The sequence below is a fragment of the Impatiens glandulifera genome, chromosome 3, assembly GCF_907164915.1.
Source record: "Impatiens glandulifera chromosome 3, dImpGla2.1, whole genome shotgun sequence".
Taxonomy (NCBI): Eukaryota; Viridiplantae; Streptophyta; class Magnoliopsida; order Ericales; family Balsaminaceae; genus Impatiens; species Impatiens glandulifera.
The window spans coordinates 61,029,496-61,039,861 of record NC_061864.1 but is presented as its reverse complement, the minus strand read 5'-3'; positions in this window follow the sequence as shown (position 1 = coordinate 61,039,861).

Genomic DNA, 10,366 nt, shown 5'->3' with positions numbered 1-10,366 from the left:
CAACCTACCGACAGTCTAGCCTTGATCAAACAAACGGCAACTGGTAGACACTCCTGAACTGAATCTCGAAGACAACAGTCAACATCCTCTGAGCCAAATATTGGTGGACCCTTCAGAACCTGTTCGAACTAGGGGTCAACTTCTGGAAGGCTATTTTAACTCTGCTTTTCTATCCAAGATTGAACCGAAAAGAATAGATGAAGCATTGTCAGATCCGGATTGGATCTTGGGAATGCAAGAAGAACTAAACCAGTTTGAGAGTAGTAAAGTCTGGTACTTAGTTCCCAGACCGAAAGATCAATCGGTCATAGGAACAAGATGGGTATTCAGAAACAAACTCAATGAGGACGGCTTGGTCACGAGGAACAAAGCCAGATTAGTGGTTCAAGGTTACAAACAGGAAGAAGGCATTGACTTTGAAGAGTCATTTGCTCCCGTAGCCAGAATAGAAGCCATTAGGATCTTTCTAGCTTTTGCGGCTTTCAAAAATTTTAAAGTCTTTCAAATGGATGTTAAAAGTGCATTTCTGAACGGTGATCTACGTGAAGAAGTGTACGTTGAACAACCACCCGGTTTCAAAAATGCTGCATTTCCAAATCATGTATACCGGCTGAACAAGGCTTTATACGGTCTAAAGCAAGCACCTAGGGCCTGGTATGATACACTAACTGCATTTCTATTAGAGCATGATTTCACCATCGGTTCGGTGGATAAAACTTTGTTCAAATTTGAAAAGAAGGAACATATCCTACTTGTTCAAATTTATGTAGATGATATCATTTTCGGCTCCACCGACTCCAAACTCTGTGACAAATTCTCGAAAATGATGACTGACAAATTTGCAATGAGTATGATGGGAGAACTAAGTTTCTTCCTAGGTCTTCAGGTTAAACAATTCAAGGAAGGAACATTCATAAGTCAACCGAAATATACCAAGGAGCTGCTAAAGAAATTCGGTATGGACACCTGCTCCTCGGCGGCTACTCCAATGAGCTCATCAATCAAACTGGACAGGGACGATGAAGGCCAATCAGTAGATCAGATTGCATACCGAGGCATGATCGGTTCCCTACTGTACCTGACAGCGAGTAGACCGGACATCCTGTTTGCAGTTGGTGTGTGTGGGAGATTTCAAGCAAATCCAAAGCAATCCCACTACACAGCCGCAAAGAGGATACTGAAGTATCTAAAAGGCACTCCTGATGTCGGTCTGTGGTATCCAAAGGACTCATCCTTTAATCTAACAAGCTACTCAGACGCAGATTATGCAGGGTGCAAGATCGATAGGAAGAGCACCAGTGGAACATGTCAGTTCCTAGGTGACCGACTGGTATCATGGCACAGCAAGAAGCAGACATCGGTGGCCACATCAACTGCGGAAGCTGAATACTTGGCGGCCGGAAGCTGCTGCTCTCAACTTCTCTGGATTCAACAGCAGCTGAAGGACTTCGGTATTATAGCCGAAGAATCCCCGATATTCTGTGACAACACAAGTGCCATTGCAATCACCTACAACCCGGTTCTCCACTCCAGAACCAAGCACATCGACATCAGACATCACTTCATCCGAGAGCATGTCACGCTGAAGCATATCCGGCTGGAGTACGTACCGACCGATCAGCAAGTAGCCGATATCTTCACGAAGCCGCTGCAGGAAGCTAAGTTTTCTCAATTTAGACTTACTCTCGGCTTAACCGATATTAGCCAAATCCTCCCAAAGGATACTTAAAAGGAAATCGGTTCAGACAGACAAACCGGTAATTCTTCCTAAGATGTTGAACCTTGAATCTTCGGGGTGTCTGTGGAAGAACCGCCCAGTTTATCAGATAGAGCAAACCGACCGGTCACTTGGTGCATGCACCACGTAACCGCATCGGGATGAACAACTGATAGCTGACCGGTTCGGAAGAAGGCTACCCCAGATTATTTGAAATTCAAACAAAAGAGGAATAGTTATCAGAGGTTAAAGGTCTCTGCTCTGCATCTTTGCCTTTTTAAACAAACCTGGTCGTGCCTAAAAAGACGTGAAGATCTTTTGATATCTTTCACAGTCCAGGCCTATGACCGACACCTAGACCTGCAAAGTTGCCTATTCTATGCAAAGATTCCTACCCTGCAGTTAATACACATCATCTCACTTAATGCCCGGACAATAGGCTAGCCCCGAAACCAGTATTTAAAGGGAGTACTCATTCACTCAAACACTCACAAAACAAAGCTAAGGCAAAACACTCTCTCCATCTCTAAGGCAAAATGTCTATCTTCACAAACATCCTACAAGTTAACTTTGAATCTTGCTCCGATACAGATCACTATGATCTGTATCGAATGATCAAACAACTGGAGGATACCGGCCTTCAGTACTTTCTGGATGATAATCAAACCATCTATCCTCAGTCTGTCGTGGAATTTTTCAACAATGCCAGGGTGTACCGGGGGACACCATATTTCCATACCCACATCCAATCGAAAGTTGGAGGTACTCTCTTTGACTTCACCGAGCAAGATTTTGCTCGGTGCTTCGGTCTGCCCAAACAAGGGCTCACGGACCTCCATCCTCCAGCCGACACTAAGGCTGAGGTCTCTCTCTCCCTCTCTCGATCTGATGAGCCCGTCGATGACCATGGCTCTAAATATCCCTTGAGGGCTGAATACCAGCTCCTCAACGACATCATAGGGAGGAGCATCCTCGGGAAAGATGTAACCAACACATATTGCACGGCAACGTTCAATATGATGGCGGCCATCATAACAAGGACGCCGGTCAACTGGTCCAGGGTGCTGTTCGATGTCCTTATTTGGATAATCGGCACCAGGTCAGTAGCACTCGTTCCCCAGATCAGCCGACTGCTTGAGGAGCTTGGGGTCCCAACCTGTCCAGGCGAAGATCTGGACCGCAGCCAAGTGTTCACCAAGGAAATCATCGACTCGTTCTACGATCGGGTTGAGGAAGAGTGGAGGAGGAACCGCTAAGTCACTCCTTCTTGCATCCGGTCATTTTGCTTCATGCACCGGATGTATTATTATTCAACTCAAATCTGACCATATCGGCTTCATCCATGTCCACTTCGGTTCTATTCGTGCTTTTCATTTCTGTATGACATATTTCGGCTTTATCTCTACCACTTTCGGTCTCTATCTAATCAATGTTGTTTATGTGATAAATGCACTTAATGAGATAATCTTATTTAATGAGATAACTCCCAACCACCTACATATTTAATTTCCAACTAATCTGGTCGCTTCCCAACTAATATTTACCTCGAGCCTTGCGATTTGCTCCTTCCCCATGCATCATTAAAAGGGAAAGATTCTCTTCCTTAATAAAACAAAACTAACCATCAATGCTCAGACTTTCCCTCCAAAACCAATTCTATATAAGGAGCCATCCTCCTTTCAATTACTCACATCCACAATCCACTATCTCTCTCTCTACATCATAATCATGCCAAGCCGAACTTTGGGAAATTTTCTAAGTGTTGACTTCGGCTCATGTTTGGCCGAATGGGACTATGACCATCCAAAGAAACACATGTTTGAAAGTCTCATTGTTACCGGTCTTCAATCCTTCCTTGACGAATCCGGTCCCATACTGACTGAGGATGTCAAGGAATTTTTCAGAAATGCCATCAATTGGGGAGATCGCATTGTAACCACTGTAAGGAATCATACCTTCCGGCTTGATGAAGCCGAATTTGCCACCCTCTTCAGTCTGCCCAAAGAAGGGTTCTCTGATTTTCCGGCCATGGAGGGACCTGATGAATACTATTATGGGTTCCGCTGCTCTACAACCTTCGATCCGGTGGAACCCCATGGGTTAAAAACCCGTCTCGGTCGTAGCACTCAGCTACTTCTTGAGATTGTCACTCGGTCCATTCTGTGCCAATCTGTAAATCAGCGGTATTCAAAGAATACCTACAATATCATGACCCACATCTACAACCACACGCCCATCAATTGGGCAGCGGTTCTCTTTCAAATCTTGAGGAAAATGGTGCGGACCAAGAAGGGTCTCGGCTTTGCACCCCACATCAGCAGGTTGATTCTCAAGTACCGGCCAGATTTTGGTCCGGGTACACCGGCACCCCCTTCAAACATTCTCGATAAAGATGCCGTGGTGGAAAAGTATTCCAAAATGGTGCTTACTGCTTAAACATCTTTACTTAAATGTCTTTCTTTCGTCCTATCGGTTCCCATTCTAATAAAATATCGTTTCAGTCTTGATGATCGCTTCTCTTTACTCTTTGTATCTATCTAACATAACCGGCTTAATATCGTTCGTATCCGGTATCATAAAATCTGCTATACACCGATCAATCAAAATATCTGAAACACTATTAGAAACCGATATATCATTCGGCCTCAAGGAAAAGATTGTGTCACCCATGACATAGACAAAATTTTGGAGGGAAATCTCCCGCTCAAAAATACCGCTCACTGTTTCGTACGTAACCGCCCATTGTTTGGCGTCTTTTCGTTTTGGAGGGAAAACTCCCGCCCATTCATGATGGGACGGTTTGGCTTCCAAACCGTGCCTATAAAAGGGGGCCTTCGTCATATTTTTCATTTTCACACAAATTCACTTTCTCTCTCTAAGCTACTAAATTCTTTGAAGCCGAATTCTCTCATTCTCAAACTCTTCAAACATGGGTCGTGATTCGGTATTATTCAAACTATACTCTCAAGTGGACTTTGAAGAGATTCGGCAGAATGGAACAACCGAGGCAAAGGAAGTCATTGACATGCTGATAAAAACCAGTCTGGAATATTTTCTAGATGGTCCTCACGTAATTTACAAGGACGCGGTCGAAGAGTTCTTCAAAACCGCAACCATCTCCTACGATAGGATCCTCGCAACAGTTTGCGGTTCCCAAGTTGAGATCACCGAAGCAGTGGTGGCCGAGAGTTTGCGTCTTCCAACTACCGGCATGGACGCAATGGCAGAGATGGACGATGATACTTTCAAAACCGCTTGCCGCATCTTATCGGCAACCAACAAGCCGGTTACCACATCCGGAAAGAAACAGATGCTGAAACCGGAGCTTATCCCGGCGTGTGACGTTTTTGCCAGGGCGATACTGGCAAGAGGAGGAAACTTCAGCAATCTGACCAGAGACAAAATCAAAATGATTTTTCGTCTGATGGAAGGAACAGAGGTGAACTGGGCAAGATCGGTATTCAGCAACCTCATGGACATGGTAAGATCAGATTCAGCCAGGTCATGGGGGTATGCCGTACAACTCGGTAAGATCTTCTTACACTTGAACATCAACGTCGGTCCCGGTGTTGGGATAATAAAACGTAGCATCATCCGATCAAGGCACTTTCTTCCAAGAACGCAGTCGACCTCCGGTTCCTCAGGTGGCCCGCAAAGAAAGAAGAAAGCCGCAAAGAAAAATGCCCCGGCAAAAGAAAACACCGGAGGGAAGAGAAAAGAAAAGATAATTTTCGAAGACCCACCTCAACAAACGGAAGATGAGGAGTGGGCCGATGAGGAAGCCGACACAGAGGGAACCGAGGATAGAACGGACCATGACGACGATCTTTCGGCTCGGAGTCCGAATAATACCGAACAAAGCGCTAATCCTGAGACTACCGAGGGTGAGGACGGGGTTGACACAGGTGCCAATGATGAAGGCCTCAACAGGGAAGAAGCCGATGAGGCCGAGGCCGAAAGACTAGCACATAATATCTTTTTCGGCATCAACAAGCGGGACGAGGACGTCATAGACTTATATCTGGAGTGGCATGAGTACCGGTTTAATACAAAGTATAAAGACATCCTATCGGACCTCTCGCAAGAAAATTGCATCGCCAGATTGGAGGAAGTCGAGAAGATGATCTTAAGCCTCACAAAATCCAATACCATTCATGAGGTACAATGCCGAACTTGCCTACTGATACCGAGAAGTCATCTTCGGAAGATAAGAAGGCGTATCAGAAAGATTAAGGAAGAATATGCCGAAGGGGGATCGGTGTCTACAGTAGCACCGCGAGTATTGGAAAAGCTTGAAAAGGGCAAACTGGAAATTCGGCAGGAAATAGAGCGGCTGGAAGCCATATGCAATCAGAAACAAGTTCCGGTATATACCGCTCCGGTCATCGACGAATTTCCAATAGACTGGACAACAACTTCAAGAGAGGACACTGAGACACCAAGGGACACTGAGACACCGATGCAGGAAAATGCTGAGATACCGACTTCAAAAACTGTTGAGGTACAAAGTTTAGAAAATGTCGAAGTACCAATCTCAGAAGTTGCGGTAACGAACTTGGAGGATGCGGTCACATTGGAACCTCCTAATGAGAATGCTGCACTGATAGATTCCAGTGAGAGAGCCGATCCTGATCCGACCGAGCAGTCCCCTCCCACTCCACCACCGGAAGCCACCGTTTCAGTTCCCCCTAAGGAATGGATTGAAGAACGGCTCCAAGAGTTTGAAGCATCCGTTTCGGGACGGATTGGTGAGCAACTCAAGAAATTTGAAGTGTCCACATCAGGGCAGATTGAAGACCGGCTTCAAAAGTTTAAGGCATCAATATCGGAGCAGATTGATGACCGTGTACTTGAACACGAGGTGTCCAAGTTTCAACCGTTCAAGGACTGTTGCAATAAAATATTTGATTCGGCCATGAAGTTCGCCGATGTGACAAAGAAGGTTGTGGATCAAAATCAAGCACACCTAGCAGAACTCAGCACCGGACTGTGGGAAGAAGCCGGTGAGCGTGAAAAATGTGCTCAGCAGACCGCGGCTCTGGAGGGCATCACTTTGGACTTAAAGAAGGACTTCGAAAGGGTCGACATGACAATTGACCGGGTGTCAGCGCTAGAAAAGACAAATGAGACTCTCGTGGCCGAGGTAAAGGCACTCAACGAACAGATGGCCGAAATTCTGAAAGCTAAGGAAAACGCGGATGCCGCGGCTATAGAGGCCGATGCTCTGGTTTCTAAGAGAGTCCAGGAAAGGCTGGACGCCGAAGTTAGCAAAGACAAAGAGGCGCCGCGAGCGACTCAGCTGACCGAGGAAGAAGTAGAGGCCGAAAGAATAAGAAGGGCCGAGCTTTTATATCCAGGATATGCTGAACAAGTGGCAAGACAGGCCGCAGCGGATGCCGAACGACTGGAAAGGGAATCTCGAAGGCTGGCGGGATTTGCAAAGGAACACGAGAAAAAGAAGAAGGCGGCCGCCTCCGATTCAGAACCAAAGAAAAGAAAGAAGCCAGCTCCTAAGAAAGTTCGGATTGTGGAGATGCTCAATACAATTTCTGACCCGGTCGAGACGGGTACTTCGCAGCAAGACGACCAAGTCGAGGATGAATTCGAAGATCAGCTGCGGTCCCGATCTAAACGACCACGACACTCCACGCAACCGCAACCGCAACCGCCACCGCAACCGAAGAGAAAGAAGAGTGCCTACGAATTCACGGACTCGGAATAGGGACTATCCTTCTTTTTCTTACTTGCCTTAGTATTTTTGCTTAGTCTTTTCCGGTTATCTATAAATATATAAAGTTATTTTTGAATACCGGCCTTATTTTGCATTTCTACATGATTTTGATAATTTTAAATAAAATAATCAAAAAGGGAGAAATTGTTAGATAAAAGATAGAGATTCTTCCAAAACTCCTCCCTGAAAATTTTTCAAAAATTCTCTAAGCCTTTTTCAAAATCGGCCAAACAAAACAACCGGCCTACGGTTGCAAACTTACATGATTTTGATAATTTTAAATAAAATAATCAAAAAGGGAGAAATTGTTAGATAAATTCATACCGGTTCGAATAAACCTAACTTAAACAAACTTCCCATGCAGGAACAAGAAACCGGACCGGATGAACAAAAGAAAACCAACTGAAGAAACCGAACCGGTCAAGCTACCAAACCGATCAAGAGTATTCGGCACATGACCGCACAAAGGAAGGATCGGCCAAAGCTCAAAACCGGAACCATCATACAGCCGATCAATCCATAAGGCAAGCATAACCGGAAGAAGTCCGGTTACTTCACTACCAAAAGATATTCGGCCAAGTCAAGAGGCCGACTAGTACAAGAAGACACTTTGGGTATCTGTTGAGAATGATACCAAAGGAACAGACTGAATACTTCCATATCCATGCAAGTCTGAGGAAAGCCTGTAGGCTGCAGAAGACAGTACTACCGGATCCTTCTACTTCGGGATAAACCAGAAAGGAAATCTTCAAAGTACAGACAACTGTCCAAGCAGACAGTGCCTATATCAAGTAAAAGACAAACCCAGCAGGTTTGCCTTACAGACCGGCAGGTCTGAAACAGGATACCAGGTCTGAGACGACCGGCAGGTCTGAGACACTAAATCACTGCATCTCTGATCAGCCAATCAGATTCAAGGCTTCGAAATATGACCGTTGGCATATTTCACCTATAAAAGGAGGCAGTTGCAGAAGAGTAAATGCAGTTACAAAGAGTTACTAAGCGGGACATTAAGTGAGACAAGTGAAGCGTTGAGAGCATTTACTACAAGTGATAACAGTGTGGTATTCTAAGAAAGCCTAAGTGCTAAATTCTAAGTGTGTGCTACAATTTCGGTGTGAATTGTAAGAGTGTTATCGAGCAGGAAATAAGTCTCGATCGAATTGTACTTGTATTCCTTAGTGAATATCCTTCTCGCGGTTTCGAGAGGAAGGGGTGACGTAGGAGTTTTATCTCCGAACATCCATAAAATCTGTTGTGTTATTTACTTTCTGTTGGCTTCATTACATAACCGACTAATCTATCCATACCGCTCCAAACCGACTCCATACCGACCATACCGAATATCCAGATAACCGAAACCGACCCACCATTCTTTAAATCTCCATCATCCGAAACCGATTCCGCCTATCATACACGTGTACCGCTTCAACTTGAAAGCAAACCTCTTCCGCGCTTGAACCTAGTTCAAGGGTTTGTGACAGGTTGTGTAGTATTGAAACCCCGGTGTTAATCTCTAACCGGATTAACCACCACCCTACGAGTGAGAACCGCCAACCCCCGGTCCAACCCCCGGTCCACCAGCGGCGACCTAGATCCTAACACCCCATAAATGGGTGATAATGGTTTTGGTGACTAAAATATTTTGTGATGTGAGAAAGATTTGGAAAAATTTGAAAAGATATAAATTTGTTTTTGATTTTGTAAAGCTTCAAAACGTTTTGTACGATTTATCAATGTGGATGCATATGTGTTTTAAATTGAATATTTGTTTTCACAATAAACACGTTTCAAACTATCAAATACAATTTTGATGTTTTAAATAATGTGAATAAATAAATAAATTATAAATGTGTAATTATTTTTTTTTAAAGGCAATAAAGAAAAACAGAATGTCAAGTAAGAAGTTTGTTTAAGACAAATATAATATTTTAAATTTTATATGACATAGAATTTTATTCAACTTAACAATAAAACAATAAAAAAAAATCGAATTTCAAGGAACAATTGACCAAGAATAAAAGTATGAATAAATCTTTAGCATTAACATTTAAAAGAAATGGTATTAAACTATATTTAGAAAATGTAGTTTCTCTAATTTTAGTTTTAACATAAAAAGTATTGGTTCCTGCTTTTGAAAATAAATAATATATATATATATACACACACGAGGATTAATGCTTATTAAATCTTGGTAGTTTATTAATAAATTAACTTGTCTCGTATAATATGTATTATAGGTCGGTCACATGCATGTGTAATATATATATTTATAATATTAAAAAAGTTAACATATATAATAATATTTCCTATTTCAACTTAAAACAAATAATGTAAAAATAATAAGAATGTAAATATTAACCTGACATACTAATTAAAATAAATAAACAATACTTAATAATTATGTCATTTGTTTTTAATTTTTCATTACATAAATAAGTTCCAATATTAGAAGCCTAAGGCTTGGTTTTAGGTAGGTTATTAAAAAAATGTTATTTTAGTAAAAAATGGTTAAATATAATTATATAATAAATAAATTAAATTAAATTAAAAACATATAATATTAAATATTTTAATTGAAGATTTCAATAATATGATAATAAATAATTTGTTCATTTATCCAATTCTAAAAAGTATTTTATTGGTTATATTTATTTATTTCATTGCAATAGTTACCTTCAAGGATTTTGTTTTCTATGTTGTGTATTTTAAACTAGCTAAGTTTGATTTTGATGACTACTTCTCAACTCGGTCCAATAGACCCATATTTTTTTTAGCCCCACTTCAACTCTAATCACTTTTAGTGGAAACGAATCTAGTTTCGAGTAAAAAAATTTTTTTCTCAAGTAAGTTAACCCCAAGGTGAAAATTGTCGACTTTTACAATTAGCAACAACATTATTAATACAAATGGTAAGA